Genomic DNA, 16,632 nt, shown 5'->3' on the forward strand with positions numbered 1-16,632 from the left:
AAATATACAGTATATTCAGCTCAGCGGAGTTTCGGTACACCAGGCCTGCCGGGGGGGGGGGGGGGGGAGTTCAGGGGGGTGCTGAAAAGCTCTCAGCCCAACCAAAGAAGAGAATGATGTGAATGACGGTTCAATCAATGATCCTGAAACAATGTAAAAAAAAAAACACAGGATTTCGTTTCTGCAAATTGACACTTAACGAAATAAGATAACACTCTTTTCAGCTACAGTGGCAAAATAACGCTCAGAATTTAGGAAGTTGGTTGGTTTGGGGGTGAGAACTTTTCAGCAACCCCCCTTACCTATGAAGCCCAATATCAGGGTTAAAACAAAACAAAGAAACCTGGGGCAAAAGTATGATTGAAATGTGGAGCCGTGAGCAGGATATTATGCACTGATATGTTTTTAACACCTATAGTACTCTTTTTCATTCCCTGGCTTAAAAAAAAAAATCATATTTCCTTTCTGATCTTCAAAACCTGCCACTTACCCGTGTGCAGCGCTACTGAGGCTACAAATCCTCTAGTGCAGTGGTTCCCAAACCTGTCCTGGGGGACCCCCAGCCAGTCAGGTTTTCAAGATATCCCTAATGAATATGCATGAGAGAGATTTGCATACCTGTCACTTCCATTATATGCAAATCTCTCTCATGCATATTCATTAGGGATATCTTGAAAACCCGACTGGCTGGGGGTCCCCCAGGACAGGTTTGGGAACCACTGCTCTAGTGAGTGCTCTTATCTTGATTTATTTTTGTGTCAAAGTCCCTCCTGGAGGGCCGCCATCCAGTCGGGTTTTCAGGATTTCCCCAATGGATATGCATGAGATCTATTTGCATGCTCTGCTTTTGTTGTATGCTAATAGATCTCATGCATATTCATTGGGGAAATCCCGACTGGGTTGCAGCCTTCCAGGAAGGACTTTGACACCCCTGGTTTAAACTGACCATCCATCCCCTGTGTGCATGCTGGCAGCTTTATTAGTGTGACCATATGGCTCCAGAAAAAAGGGGACGGATTGAGACATCCGGGTTTTACTTCCATTGAAAGCAATGGAAGTAAGAACAGATTGAGACATCTTGGTTGCTTTCAATGGAAGTAAAACCCGGATGTCTCAATCCGTCCCCTTTTTTCTGGAGCCATATGGTCACACTACTTTAGGTGCTTCTTTGTTGTAGCTATAGGCCTTTTTAGAGAAGACTTCCCGTTGACCCAGCCTTTCCTGAACTACTGGGGATTTTTTTCTATTTTTTTTTCATGCAGAGACCTAAACGCCCTATACAGAGTTATCCCCCCACATGTATCATTTTATGGGCTGCAGACATGATTTATTGGCCACATTAGGCAATCTCCATCCTGGTCAGGTTACTCTGTGCATCTCTGATGCTGGAAAGGGGGGTGGAGAAGGAGGATGTGGTTGAGCTGTACAGAGGTTTCCTCAGCTCACTTGGCTGGAACCCTTTGCGTGTTGTGAGCATTCTTCAGGCTGGGACCCGAGGCAGAGAGCAGCTCGAGGGGGAGGGGGTGACATCCCATCCTCGGTGACACTTCCAGAAAAGCAACCCAGGAGCAGATCTCTCCCCTCCCCCCCTCCCCCAACCGGACCCTCTTCCTCCCGGAGCTCACAGCGTGTGTGTGCCCCATTTAGTAAGTGCATTTCTTTCATGTGTCCCTGGTCTTTGCTTTATTTGATGCAGGGAGGGTGAGGATGGATGCAAAAAAGTGTAATTACTGATGGGGAGGCTGGGTGGGAACAGCCTCTGGATTACTAGGCTTCAAAAAAAAAGACTTCTTTGTGGGTCGATTGTTCTGTCGGGGCTGGTGTAGCCTACTTTGATTCGATTCGATTCTGGGACTTAACCAGCTCTGCCAAAGCTGGCTTATTTTTTTTTTTTTTTTTAAACAATGCTCTGTCTGTACTCCTCTGTCTGGAAGTAATTGTGTTCTACTTTTTCTGCCATGTGTTTTTGCTGCGTTTTCAGTCCGGGGGGTGGTGGGGGACAGAGAATATCTCGCTTACGCCTCTGGTGGGGAGCTCCAGTTCTTACTGGTAAATCTGGCTTTTATTTCTCCCCCCCCCCCCTCACCTAATTCTCTTCCTTCTCGCCCCTCTCGTTGAATTCACGCCGCACCGAGTGGAGTGAAAAGTGCCGGGACCTGCCTAATCCGTCTTCCTGCGTACTGCGGACAAGAGGCTTCAGCAGGCGCCTCCCAGTCCCACCAGTCTCGGGGCGCTCGAAAAGCGGGTCAAGAGAGGGGACCGGGGAGCGCGCTGTGACCTTGGATCCCGTTCCACTCCGTTTCGTTTCTTTCGGCTGCTGGCGAGCTGAAACACTCAGGGGGTCCTTTGAAAGGAAAATGACAATAGCGAGGCAGGGAACAAAAAAAAAAAAAAAAAAAATGCTGCAGAGGGCAGTGCATCCCTCCCCCCCCCCCCCCGCCAGCTTTGTGTCTGTCCTCGAGCATACACGCCCAGTATTTTTAGTGTTACTGGTGGAGTATTAACCCCCATCAGGGAGGGGGAGAGGGGTCAGCGAATAGATCCGCTGGACGGACTCCCTCTCTCGGTCTTTTTGGCTTCCTCCTTTGGTCTGGTTTTTAAAATCTCTTTGCTTTTTCTCAATGGTGTATGTTCCGCGATTACATTCCTATACTTTTTTTTTTTTTGCAAGAAATTATGTGGAAATTTAGTTAAAAAACTGCAATTCTGGCTCTTTCAGAAAGGTTTAAAAAAAAAAAATAATAATAATGGATGCACGGTCTTTGTTTAATTAGGTTAATGATTTTAAATTGGTTTGGTAAAATTTTTCTAATGTTAATTTTTTGGCTTTGCAAACCGTCTGGAGCCGTTATGTTCAATGCATCCGCTCCATTTGAAACACTCCCTGCCTTGCTCTTCAGCTGTCGGTGCCGTACTCATGCTTTACATCAGTGGTCTCAAACTCGCGGCCCGGGGGGCCACATGCGGCCCGCCAGGTACTATTTTGAGGCCCTTGATATGTTTATCATAATCACAAAAGTAAAATAAAACAGTTTCTTGAACATGTGCCTCTTTAGCTATAAATGACAATATTATTATTAAGACTTGGCCAAAAGGAAAGATTTATAAACTATAAAGAGTTCTACCGCATGCAAAATTGTCATTTCTTTAATAAGACATTAACTATTTTTTCTGCGGCCCTCCAAGTACCTACAAATCCAAAATGTGGCCCTGCAAAGGGTTTGAGTTTGAGAGACCACTGCTTTACATGATTCATGCTTGCAATGAAGTTCTGTTCTTCAGTTTCTGTGCTGTATGCATGCTGTAGAACCAGCTGTGAGACAATGGCCATTAGTGCTGTATTCATGCCTTTGCATGGATCGGTTTGACATTTGCAGGGATCTTTGTTGAAGATCTGCTCTTCAGCTGCCTTTGCTGAATTCATCGCTTTACATGTTTGTGATGTTTGCATCCAGCTCTGATGAAGATATGCTGCAGCTGTCAGTGCTGTATTCATGCTTAAGTTACAAGTGTTAAGTTCACAGCTTGAACCAGTCTAGATATTTTGTATTTCTTTTCTAAAAAAAGTGATTTTCAGTGTTAATATGTGTAACTGCCAGAAATGGCACAGAGTTCTAATGGCACAGCTGTCCGTGCTGTATTCAGTTAGTAATAATGATGTAATAATATGACAATAGCACAGGACTCTGAGGGAACTCTGCTCTTCAGCTGTCCGTGCTGTACTCTCGCTTTACTTTATGAGTTGCAACTGCAGGGGCTCTGATGAATCCACCCTTCAGTTGTCTCTGCTGTACTCCTGCTTTACATGTCTGAGCATGATGCCTGAATGGGGAAGGGAGGGAGCTCTGATGATGATGATCAAGACAGCAGTACCACCAACCTAATTACCTTCATACCAGTGAGAGCAGCTAGACAGGAAGTGTTTTAAAGGGCTTTAAGTACTGCTAGTAAGTCATGATACTACTGGGCCAGTATTCTAAAGGAAACATCTGTTTAACTGCTGCAATCATCTGGATAAATCCCTCAGCCCTGGCTGTTCAGGGATATTCAGTGGCTCTAGCCGGATAGTGTTGCTGAATATCTTTATAGGCTGCCTTGGCACTAGCTGGATTGTGGGTGGAGCTCACAGTTATATGACCAATGGTCTGAATTTTTTTTACTGCCAGCTAAATACCTGGGTAAGTTGTAAGCTCTACTGAGCAAGGGACTCTCTCTTGAATGTTTAATGCACAGCACTGTGTACATCTAGTAGCGTTATAGAAATCAGTGATTCCCAACCCTGTCCTGGAGGAACACCAGGCCAATCGGGTTTTCAGGCTAGCCCTAATGAATATGCATGAGAGAGATTTGCATATGATGGAAGTGATAGGCATGCAAATTTGCCTCATGCATATTCATTAGAGCTAGCCTGAAAACCCAATTGGCCTGGTGTTCCTCCAGGACAGGGTTGGGAACCACTGATAGAAATGATTAGTACTGGAGTACTGTGTTCAGTTTTGGAGGTCGTATCTGGTTAAGGATGTAAAAGGACTTGAAGAGTCCAGAGAAAAGTGACAAAAGTGGTATGGAGCTTGTGCCAAAAGAAGTACAAGAAGAGATTGGAAGACCCGAATATGTATACTCTAGAGCAGTGATTCCCAACCCTGTCCTGGAGGAACACCAGGCCAATCGGGTTTTCAGGCTAGCCCTAATGAATATGCATGAGAGAGATTTGCATATGATGGAAGTGATAGGCATGCAAATTTGCTTCATGCATATTCATTAGGGCTAGCCTGAAAACCCGATTGGCCTGGTGTTCCTCCAGGACAGGATTGGGAACCACTGCTCTAGAGCAGTGGTTCCCAACCCTGTCCTGGAGGACCACCAGCCAGTCGGGTTTTCGGGATAGCCCTAATAAATATGCATGAGACAGATTTGCATATAATGGAGGTGACAAGCATGCAAATCTGCCCCGTGCATATTCATTAGAACTATCTCGAAAACCTGACTGGCTGGTGGTCCTCCAGGACAGGGTTGGAAACCACTGCTCTAGAGGAGAGGAGGGACAGGGGAGATACAATACAGATGTTTAAATACTTGAAAGGTAGTAATATAGAAACAAATCTTTTCCAGGGAAAGGAAAATGGTAAAACTAGAGGGCATGAATATGAAAATGGGTGGCAGACTTAGGAGTAATGTCAGGAAATTCTTTTTCATGGAGAGGGTGGTGGATGCCTGGAATGCCCTCCCGAGGGAAGTAGTGGATATGAAAACAGTGACGGAATTCAAAAAGGCATGGGAGCCCATTGACTAAATTTGTGGATTTATAATAATGTCTGTCTATTTTATCTCTCCTTCTGTTCATTTACCTTTACACATCCATGGGGGGAGGGAGGGAAATAAATATTGATGGTTACATTTAGGTAACTTTATTCTTCATTTATATTATATATTATGCTATATTATGTTACTATTAATTGTAAGAAATCTTGAATGATATATGTGTTACTTGTACAGATAATAGTGCATTGTATGTAGGATCTATTGTTCTTTTATTTGTTTGGCACTGTTTTAGATTAAAAATCAATAAAGATATATATATATATAAAAGGCATGGGATGAACCCAGTGGATCTCTAATTAGAAAATGAATGGCATAAAACAAACTAGGGCTGGTACTGGGCAATCCTACAGGGTCTGTGTCCCATATACGGTGATTTGGTGTACGATGAGCTGGGGATGGCTTTGATGGAAGCTCCAGTGACAGAATGGTTCGGATAGGCTGGAGTGAGCTCCTGTGGCAACTCCAGCAGTGGGAACCAAAAGACAGGACCGGGCAAACTTCTATGGTCTATTGCCCAAAAATACAAAAGAAAAAAAAAAAGACAATTTAAACATGAATGTATAATGAGCGTGACTATTGGGCAAACTGGATGGATCGTTCAGGTTTTTATCTACTGTCATTTACAATTTTATGATGTAGTAGTGGTAATAGGTTAAGGCAGAAAAACTACTTTATCCAGGTTTGCCATCCAGATAGTGGTTTGAATATCTCCTGAATGCATTACCTCAGGGGTCTCAAAGACCCTCCTTGAGGGCCGCAGTCCAGTCGGGTTTTCAGGATTTCCCCAATGAATATGCATGAGATCTATGTGCATGCACTGCTTTCAATGCATATTCATTGGGGAAATCCTGAAAACCCGACTGGATTGCGGCCCTCAAGGAAGGACTTTGAGATCCCTGGATTTAAAAAAATGCTACAATTGAGTAGAACTTACAACAGGGGTCCCCAAAGTCCCTCCTTGATGGCCGAATCCTGTCGGGTTTTTAGGATTTCCCCAATGAATATGCATTGAAAGCAGTGCATGCACATAGATCTCATGCATATTCATTGGGGAAATCCTGAAAACCCAACTGGATTGCGGCCCTCAAGGAGGGACTTTGAGATCCCTGCATTACCTGTACCAAATAGTTTACCTGTGGATACTGATCTACAGAACTTAACGGCAGTCCTGGAAAGCTCTTCCTCTGATATTAAAGAAAGAGCAACCTTGATAGTTAATTTTATATTTGAGCAGGAGCTCAGTTCCATCATGAGATTATTCTTTAAAAGCTCTGGTCCACTTTTTTTGTGGTCAACGAATTTGGCTATACCGTGACGTAACAAAACTAACTCAAGAAAGGCGCAAATTATTTCTAGCAATGAGGGATGAGAGACAAAGAGATTGGGTGCTACATTTATGTTAACCTACCCCTGCAAGTGTATCATTAAATATACGAGTTTGAAATATGTATTTTATGCGCCTGATCAGCTAAGATCTTTTATGGACCTTAAGGGGTTAATCGGGGCAGAGTGACTAGTTCAAATAATTAATAACTGGGGGGGTGGACGTATTAAATCTTTTTCCTAAATAGTTTTCTTCAATTTGTCTCTCTTTAATTTTGATTCCTCCCCTGTTTCTTTTTGTGGTCTTAAGAAAGAGCGACTTCCATAAAATTGCTTTACTTCTTAAGTTTTTATTTTGATGTACTATTTTATGTTGGATTATGGCTCTGTATGTCCTTAAACAAGTTGTTATACTTGTGAAAAGATTAATAATTAATAAAAATTAAATTATTAAAAAAAAAAGAATATCTCCAGAATCTAGATAGTGCAGCTGCTCACCATTGTATCCAGATGTTCAGTACCAGCTGGAATATGGATACTGACCCTGAATACCCAGCATGTTTCTAAGCACTAGGGCTGGCATTAAAAAAACTCAAACAAACACCATCCACAGCGGCTGCCCATCAGGTACCAAATTAGCACCATCACTATAATTCCACCTCTAACCATCTCCTTTGTTGTTCAGTCATGGCCTTGATGGTTCAGCTTAAATCCTCTTACTGGGTTTTCATGGTGGGTCCTGACTGGCAGGCAACGTTCCCTTTGAGGGCCGAGTAGATGTGGGCAAAAAAACTTTTCTTCCCAAGCAAAGGACTGAGTTGCAAGAGCAAAATTTTTCTGAAACATTACACTGAATGCACTTCTTACAAATACAAACACCGATGCGCACACACACACACACACATGTACTTAAACCCTTGCAGGGAGGTCTGAAAGAATTCCAGTAGAACAAAAGAATTGCCGCTGCTGGGCCAGACCTGTGGCCCATTGTGCCCAGCAGTCCGCTCACACGGCGGCCTTCTGGTCAAAGACCAGCGCCCTAACTGAGACTAGCCTTACCTGTGTACATTCTAGTTCAGCAGGAACTTGTCTAACTTTGTCTTGAATCCCTGGAGGGTGTTTTCCCCTATGACAGACTCGGAAGAGTGTTCCAGTTTTCTACCACTCTCTGGGTGAAGAAGAACTTCTTTACGTTTGTACGGAATCTATCTCCTTTCAGCTTTAGAGAGTGCCCTCTTGTTCTCCCTACCTTGGAGAGGGTGAACAACCTGTCCTTATCTACTAAGTCTATTCCCTTCAGTACCTTGAATGTTTCGATCATGTCCCCTCTCAATCTCCTCTGTTCGAGGGAGAAGAGGCCCAGTTTCTCTAATCTTTCGCTGTACGACAGCAACTCCAACCCCTTAACCATCTTAGTCGCTCTTCTCTGGATCCTCTCAAGTAGTACCGTGTCCTTCTTCATGTACGGCGACCAGTGCTGTACGCAGTACTCCAGGTGAGGGTGCACCATGGACCGGTACAGCGGCATGATAACCTTCTCCGATCTGTTCGTGATTCCCCCTTCTTTATCATTCCTAGCATTCTGTTCGTCCTTTTCGCCGCCGCTGTACATTGCGTGGAAGGCTTCATCGACTTGTCGAACAGAACTCCCAAGTCACTTTCATGAGAGGTCTCTTTATGCTTTCCATATTTATTCGTGGGTGCTCATTTTCAAAAAAGAAAAATATCTAAAAAGTGGCATAAGAGGGCAAATGGAAGTTTTCTTGCCAAACCCTTCCAATTCGCTGTTTTTTAAATCTATTTTCTAGATGGATTTCTATGCTGTTCGTCTGCGGTTCATTTAAATGTCAAGGGGGCATGTTAGAGGTATTGTGTGGGCGGGATTAGGGCGGGTTTATGACTTGGATATTTTTCTTCACAAATTCTTTTACAGTACTCCCCTGATATTCGCGGTGGTTCCGTTCCAGAAACCCCCGCGAATCTTGAAAAACTGAGAATATGGTTTTTCGTGGGGTAGACTGGAGAGGGCAGCGGGAGAGGCAGGAGAGAGCAGCCGGAGCGCCGGCGAGTGAAGGAAAGCACTCGCTGTATGCTCCGGCCGCCTCTTCCTGCACTAAAGTCGGGCCTTACCAATCAGGAGCTGCTGTTGTTGGTGTGTTGCAGTTCTGAAATGAAGTGCGCAGCCATGCACCTTAAAGGGAACAGTGCCGGCAGGCTTCACTAGATTATTATTTCCAAGGAGGATGTGTCTGGAATATGCTCTACCAAGATCCTCCAGGGCCACCACCCAGTCAGATTTTCAAGATTTCCGCAATGAATATGCATGAGATTGATTTACATGTACTGCAAATAGATCTCATGCATATTCATTGTGGAAATCTAATTCATTGTAGATATCCCGAAAACTTGACTGGCTGGGTATATCTACAATGAATATTCGTGAGTTAGATTTGTTTGCAGGTTCCCAGGACAGGTTTGGGAATCACTGACGCTAGTAATAATTTCAGAGGGGACGATATTCCCTAGGATTTATCTGGGTAGATGTGGCTCCTATCTAAATATGAGAGCCATTCACCATGGTTAGCCACTGCCCAAGGCCATCTTAAGGGGCTATGGCACCCTGAGCCAATTTTTGCATTGAACCCTCCCACTAGGTTTGCCAGACGTCCGGATGGCTTTTCAAAACCCAGCACTTTGTCCGGGTTTTGAAAAGCTTTCCTTCATGCAGGAGGGCATCCTTGCATGCGCAGATACGACGTGATGACCTCACGTGCATGCCCGTGTGCGTGTGATGTAATTGCGTCTCCTCCGTGTACTGCCCGACAAGAACAGGCAGTGGGGAGGTGGGGCTGGGGTGGGCTTTGGGGCAGGATCGGGGGCATGATGGGGTGGAACCAGGGCGGGGATGGTGGGATTGGGGGGCGGGTCTAGGGGGGTGTCCAAATTTTCCAGATGGAAAATCTGGTAACCCTACTCCCACCCACTCATGATCCAGTAGGTCCCCTTCTTTCTAAAGTCTCCCCCCCCAGTGCTGGTGATAAAGAGTGCCGAAATCCTGAATCTCAGTTTGGCATCTCTCCCTCCCTGCCTGATGCCAAATTTTGGCACCCTTTATCACCAGCACCCTAGGCCAGGGCTTCACTTGGTCCATAGGTTGAGCCAGCCTAGGGTTGAGCCATAAGTTCCATAGGTTAAGCCAGCCTAGGGTTGAGCCATAGGTTCCATAGGTTGAGCCAGCCTAGGGTTGAGCCATAGGTTCCATAGGTTAAGCCAGCCTAGGGTTGAGCCATAGGTTCCATGGGTTGAGCCAGCCTAGGGTTACCAGATTTTCAGAAGTAGAAATCCACACACATGCCCCACCCTGTTCTGCCTTCAGCCCCGCCCTCTTACACTCCCACCGGGCTACATCTGGAGGGTCATCATCTGCACATGCTCAGAGGCGGTGGTGGTGCCCTTCCTCCACCCTCTTCTCCAGCCCCACCCCCATCTGCTCCTTCCCCACCCTCCTGCTGTATGAACGCGCCCCTTCCTTTCCTCCGTACCTCTTTAATGTTCGCAGCGTGAGCAGCAACCCCAACCTGAAGTGTCAGCTCTTCCTCTGATGTTGCTTCCTAGGTATGGGTCCAGGAAGTGACATCAGAAGAGCTGACGCTGGTGCAAACAGCAGGTTGGGGGTTGCTGCTCGCGCCACAAACGTTAAAAAGGTTTGGGAAGGGAAGTGGTGCGTGGTATTGGGAGGGCAGGGAAGGAGGGGTGCTGGTATCTCCACCAAGTGGGCACCTGGGGTGGACCGTTCCTCCCACTTCCCTTTAGTACGCCACTGCTCAGAGGCCCTCCAGACAGGGCCAGAGGTTGGGGCTTTCCAAAACCCAGATGAACTACTGGGTTTTGGAAAGTCTGTCCAGACACCCAGACAGTCCTCTAAAAAGAGGACAGGTCCAGGTTTTCCCAGACATCTGGTAACCCTTAGCCAGCCCTACTAATACCACTGAAGAACTTCACTGACATTATTAGATAGTGTGGAGATGGTCCAAGGTGGAATCAGAAGTACCAGCAATATAGTGAGGTCTACTGTTTTGTTTCACATAGCTGCCCTAACATATCTGGATAGCTATCTGAGTGCCAATGTTCAATATCAACGATTCCTGGACAACTTCTGGGGGCTGTCTTATACCCAGATATCCAGTGCCAGTATCTGTGTGTGACCCGGTGCTGAAACATCAAGGTATATGTTTAGATGTTGTAGTCAGTGTTTGAAATCTGAGAAATATCAGGGTTTTTCTTGCAGAGGCATTAAGTCAGTGGTCCCCAACCCTGTCCTGAAGGACCACCAGCCAGTCAGGTTTTCAGGACAGCCCTAATGAATATACATGGAGCAGATATGCATGCCTGTCTCCTCCATTATATGCAGATCTCTCTCATGCATATTCATTAGGGCTATCCTGAAAACCTGACTGGCTGGTGGTCCTCCAGGACAGGGTTGGGGAAGAACGCAAAGTGATTGGACATGACTACTGGATCCTTGAGAAAATCAGCTTTTGATGACGTTTCTGCACTGAGGTACCAGAACCTGGATCCTCTGTTTTGGCTGGTTACGTTGTGTGCTGCAGGCTGTGAGTTGTGTGTCTGAGAAAAGCTGTTCCTCTTTGGTACAACTTCCTGAATTTTGTGTAGCTTCACTGTGCCTGCGGTAGGAAGAATAAGAAATCAAGTACGGTAGTTAGGAAAAAAAAAGTCTTTCTGCTTTATTTGTTTTATGGGTTACCCAAGCATTATCGTACACTGTGGCAGAAATACATTTTGGGAAGTAACAATCACGTAATCTGTCCCAGGCCATGAAAATTCAAATGCTGTGAGTAAGATCAGATCCAGTACAGGAAACATGATTTTTAGTGTTCCTCAACTGTATGAAAAAAAAATACTTTTTTCTCTGTGACTCCCAGAATATTAGTTAAAGTCACCTGCTCTTTCCCCTCCCCCCACTTCCCACCCACCCATTTACTGCAAAGGAGAAAGAGAATCCTGTGCTCAGGATGTATTTTACCTTTTTTTGTGAGCCTGATTAGGATTTATACAGCAAGTCTGAAGACTTTCCAGAGCTCAAAGGTGAGAAGTAACTGGTCAGCCTGATCTTTACAACATGACCTAGCGTTGCTTTTCCATCTTCTGTTGCAGTGGATCAATCTCATGAGAAAGTCAGCACTAGGAAGGGGACAGCTGGGTGCAGATCAGAGAAGGGACCCATGGGAAGCCTCTAACAGGGTTACAAGTACACGGATTAAAAAATGGGGCTTGGGATAAAGTGGATCCTCAGGAAGGGAGGAGGATTGGCTCCTTTTTTGCCTTGTACCTCTTCCTGAATGTGATGAGCTATGGAACATCTGGCCTCCAAAGGTATGGAGTGACCTTTCACAATCAGACCTGATGACATTGTCACAGTTTTCTGTAAGTAGATGGGCTTCAAAATAAGTTAAGCCTAGATGCTTTTCTGTTTTCTGCATTTCTCCAGTTAAGAAGGATGGTGATGAGTGTTGACATGTTTGCCAATCATTTCAAGCCTGTCAGTGTTCTTGGAAGAGGTTGCCTTCTCCCCAGTATCTTTTTGGGGTCCAGAGAGTAAAATATATACAGTGCAATAACCTAGGACGATGGAGCCATTACCAAATGGGAAGATAGGGGACAAAGAATTAGGGCTAGACGCTTCAGTTGAGTTGTGGGGTGAAATGATGTCAGGGTTACAGAGAAGAACAAAGAAGGACAAACCCTACACAAAGTCAATCAGCCAAAAAATGAGCAGAGATGACCAAGGTTTCCAAGCTAGCAAAAACTTTAATAGGTAGCTCGCATGGAACACACTTTATAAGAACCCAACAAGGGCCGTGTTTCGACAAATACCTGTTTCAGGGGTTCACAGTCTATAATACCATACAAACATCAATAAAATAAATATTTACATTAACACATGAATGTCAATGAATATGCTAGTTTTGGGCTGTTAAGCCACCGTACAGTATATTTATTAAGGGCGCATTAGATGCTATACCCATCCAAAGCATAAAGAGAAATCTAACGCACCTGATTTGGATACCTTGGGGTGCAGAACTTTTGGATTGAGGTAAAAGATGTTTTCAGGGAATGCTTCCTGAGTGATGATGATTGGATTGTTGTGTGTATCTGATTCCTTTCAGGAGCCTTTTTAATAGGCTATGATAGGTATTATCACTGCTACTCTTAATTATTTCCATAGCGCTACGCTGTACAGAGTCACAAAACAGTCCCTGCCTGAAAGAGCTTACAATCTTAACAGACAAGACAACCAAACAGGATGGACATGGATACTGTTAAGGGGAACGGTTAATCTGCTGGCTGAGTGGGTGGGCAGAGGAGTAGAGTTATGGATTGAAGGCTGTATCAAAAAGGTGGGTTTTCAGTCTGCTTTTAAACAAGGGCAGGGAAGGGGCTTGGCGGACAAACTCGGGTAGTTTATTGCAGGCAAAGGGGGCAGCTAGATGAAAGGAGCAAAGTCTGGAATTGGCAGTGGAGGAGAAGGGTACAGCTGAGAGCAGCTGATCTGAAGAACAGAGTTCTCTAGACGGTGTATAAGGAGAGAGGAGAGATATTGAGGGGCAACAGAATGAACACACTTGTAGGTCAGCAATAGGAGCTTGAACTGTTTGCAAAGGTGGATAGGGAGCCAGTGAAGTGATTTAAGGAGAGGGGTGACATGAGTGTAGCGAGGCTGGTAAAAGATGAGTTGTGCCGGGGGGGGGGGGAGGCTACAAAGTTTATATTCTTAGCCCTCATGTTTTTATTCCTCATTGTGTGTGCGTGTGTTTTTGTGAGGTTTTCTTTTCTGTCAATTATGGAGTTCCTTTCTAAATATTTCTATTATTGTTAGTGTATGTACACTGCATTGATCCATGTGTTGGACAGTTGCTGCAGAATGAAGACATCCAGGGCAGGCCAACGGCAGCTGGCTCACTAGTTGTTGCTGCCTGAAGATTTAAAATGAGAGCGGCCGGGGAGGAGATGGGTGGAGGAGTCGGGAGCAGGAGAGAGAGGTCTAGGGCGGAGCTTAAGGGCCCCCCCAACAAAAAGTGTTCTGCCTATGGAACCTGGAGTGAGGTGACATCTCTCCCAGTCAAACTGGTCTGAGCAGCTGGGCAGAATGATATTTATTTATTGGGATTTATTATGAAAAGATTCACCCAAGGCAGTGTACAGCAAATGCAATTCACCATAAAATTTACCATTTTAATAGCATAACACTAGCAAAGACCAAATATAAGCATAAATGTGTATGAGATAAAGTCAAAACCAGTAAATTGAAACTTAATAATAAAGCTACCATGAAACAGTTTCAAAAATATACTTATAACAGCACTGAAATTCAAATGGAGACATAATACTTATGAAGCATCTAGTAAGCACAAATCAGAACATTCAAATAACATAGATATGATGCTAATGCTTTTCTATAATACAGTTTATCCTATAGATGTATTATAGAAATAGAAATGCACTTGTTAATGGCAAACTACTGAGGAAAAACCCTATAGAGGGTGTGGTTCTGATTAGAGAATGACACGGGGACTATTTACTGCGGTAAACCGCGGGTCACCACAGTAAATCTGCAGGAATGGAGACATTTGCAACTGGTTTACCGCAGGAATGGGGACAAGACCTTTCACTGCCCCGTGGGAATGGGGAAAAGACCTTTTACCGCCCCGTGGGAGCAGTGAAAAGTCTTACTCCTGTGGTAAAAAAATTGTGCCCGTGTCAGAGTCGGCATCTTCTCCCCAGCTTCTCTTGTGCCTATTTTACCTTCAGGAGCCAGCCATGCCACGATGAAGATAGAAGGAACCTAAAACCAAAGCCTGAGATCAATGTGATTTGAAGAATAAAATTACCAGACAACAAAAAGAAAAAAAAAAAAAAAATTATATTTTGTGATTAGAATATTTCAGATTTGAAATATGTATCCTGCTAAAGCTGGTATTAAACATAACTGGGGACCGCAAAGTCCAGGCTGTGCTTCTTTAGCTTCCAGCTGGCTTAGGGCTCTCTCTCTGACCAGGGGGCAGTTGCCCTAGTTGCACTCCCCTAACATTATTCTTGCCATGTGTGACTAAAGTAATCTGTTGGCTTGATTTTTCTATGTAGCATTCTGTAGTAATTTGGTTTGTTCACTTTTCACAGTATTGAAGGGGATATTTGTGAAAGGGAGGGGAGATGGGTTTCGTTGAACCTTGCTTTGTTTTATTTGTGTTTATAAAATGACAATTGTCAGAGGAGAAGTTTCCGCCCACACACACGCAACTGCAGGGCGGCACAGGCAGGCTTCACTGACATCAGTTTCTTTTCTAAAGCGCTGCGAAGGTAAGGGGGAGGGAGGGAGATAGATTTGGCTGGAGGGAGGGAGGGAAGGGGCCGCACGTGCGATCAGTGACCACGTGTCTTCCCTCCCTTAAGTTTCTTTACGCCGCAAAGGTAAGGGGGAGGGAGGGAGATTCTCAGGCTGCTAAAGGGCGGTGAGGTGGTGAGAAGGAAGGGTGGATGCTGCGGGGATGGGGCGGTGGTCCGGTGACGGGGCAGAGACGAGGACATATTTTTTTCCCCTTGTCATTCTCTAGTTCTGATAATCTCACTGAAAAGGCCCCAGTGGCAAATTATGGTTACTGCTGGTTAATGAGTAGCCAACCAATAACACATTGAGTTAATGCAGGATGTGTGTGTATGTTTGGGAGGGAATTGCTGTTGCAGTGGTAGAGCTCAGGGAACACATGTGCCCTGTGAAATGTTGAGGACTTGTTATAAAATACATAGCCATCTGCTTGTTCACTTGAGAACACTTCAGGGCTCGTATGAAGCTAGAGTGTATGGGAGTGTGTGATGTAGTGGTTAGAGCTACAGCCTTGGCACCCTGAGGTTGTGGGTTCAAATCCTGCACTGCTCCTTGTGACCCTGAGCAAGTCACTTAATCCCCATTGCCCCAGGTACTTTAGATAGAGTGGGAGCCCGCTGGGACAATTAGGGAAAAATGCGTGAGTACCTGAATAATTTGTAATCCACATAGAATCGTAGGATATGCAGCATATAAATTATAAGAAAGAGTGCTGCTTCCCCTTTTTTTGTAGGTCTAAATGTGTATTGGAACTAAAACCAATAATAATTAGGCATTATTAAAACAATAATAGAAAAAAAATATGGGAAATATATGGGTGTGTCTCTACTTTTCTCTCAGCTCTCCTGATCCAAACACTGATGTCAATTATTCTGTTTGTGTCACATTAAAAGCACACACATTTAAATAGAATAAATGCCTGTATTTGACTTGGCAGCACTATAGCTATGAACCGCAGGAGGAATATAATGATGCTATAAACAGTAAATGCATCTGCAAACAGAACTGAAGTCTAAGTTGTGTAGTGCAAGGTCAAAGGTTCTATGGGATTAGTTTTTCCTCTTTTGGTTGGAAGAATATAGACATGAAGCACCTGCAACAATTTCTATTTAGCTCTTATGAATCTGTGACTGATAAGGACTAGAGCAGGAGTAGGCAATTCCGGTCCTCGAGAGCCGGAGCCAGGTCAGGTTTTCAGGATCTCCACCAGTGCTCCCTCTAAGCGGGCGGGTGTTGTGGGCAAAATTTTTTTCGCTGTGCGCTACAAATATCGGGCGCCAGCGCCAACTCACCCGATTCTCCTCTCGCCGCGGCCTGCCATCTCCGTACGCCGTGCGCTGTGACGTCAACTTGTGCGCTGCGATGCAATATTTTGTGCGCCAGCGCACGCCAGCGCAGCTTAGAGGGAACACTGAATGATTATGTATGAGATGGATTTGCATACACTGCATCCTTGAGATGCAAATCTATCTCATGCATATTTAGTGTGGATATCCTGAAAACCTGACCTAGCTCCGGCTCTGGAGGACTGGAATTGCCTACCCCTGGACTAGAGAGTTGCGCGTGAACAGACCTCTCACCCA

General features: G+C 44.8%; 1 protein-coding gene across 1 annotated transcript in view; it reads left to right on the forward strand.

Moving 5' to 3' along the window:
- Positions 1–1,424: 1,424 nt before the first annotated feature.
- The window catches only part of AVIL (advillin), a 110,499-nt gene continuing 95,291 nt past the window's right edge, over positions 1,425–16,632 (forward strand). Inside the window, exon 1 of the mRNA XM_033936129.1 lies at positions 1,425–1,646. The gene's annotated coding sequence lies outside the window, so the exon portion shown is untranslated. The remainder of the gene's footprint in view (positions 1,647–16,632) is intronic.

The sequence above is a fragment of the Geotrypetes seraphini genome, chromosome 3 (genome assembly GCF_902459505.1).
Source record: "Geotrypetes seraphini chromosome 3, aGeoSer1.1, whole genome shotgun sequence".
In the NCBI taxonomy this organism is placed as follows: Eukaryota; Metazoa; Chordata; class Amphibia; order Gymnophiona; family Dermophiidae; genus Geotrypetes; species Geotrypetes seraphini.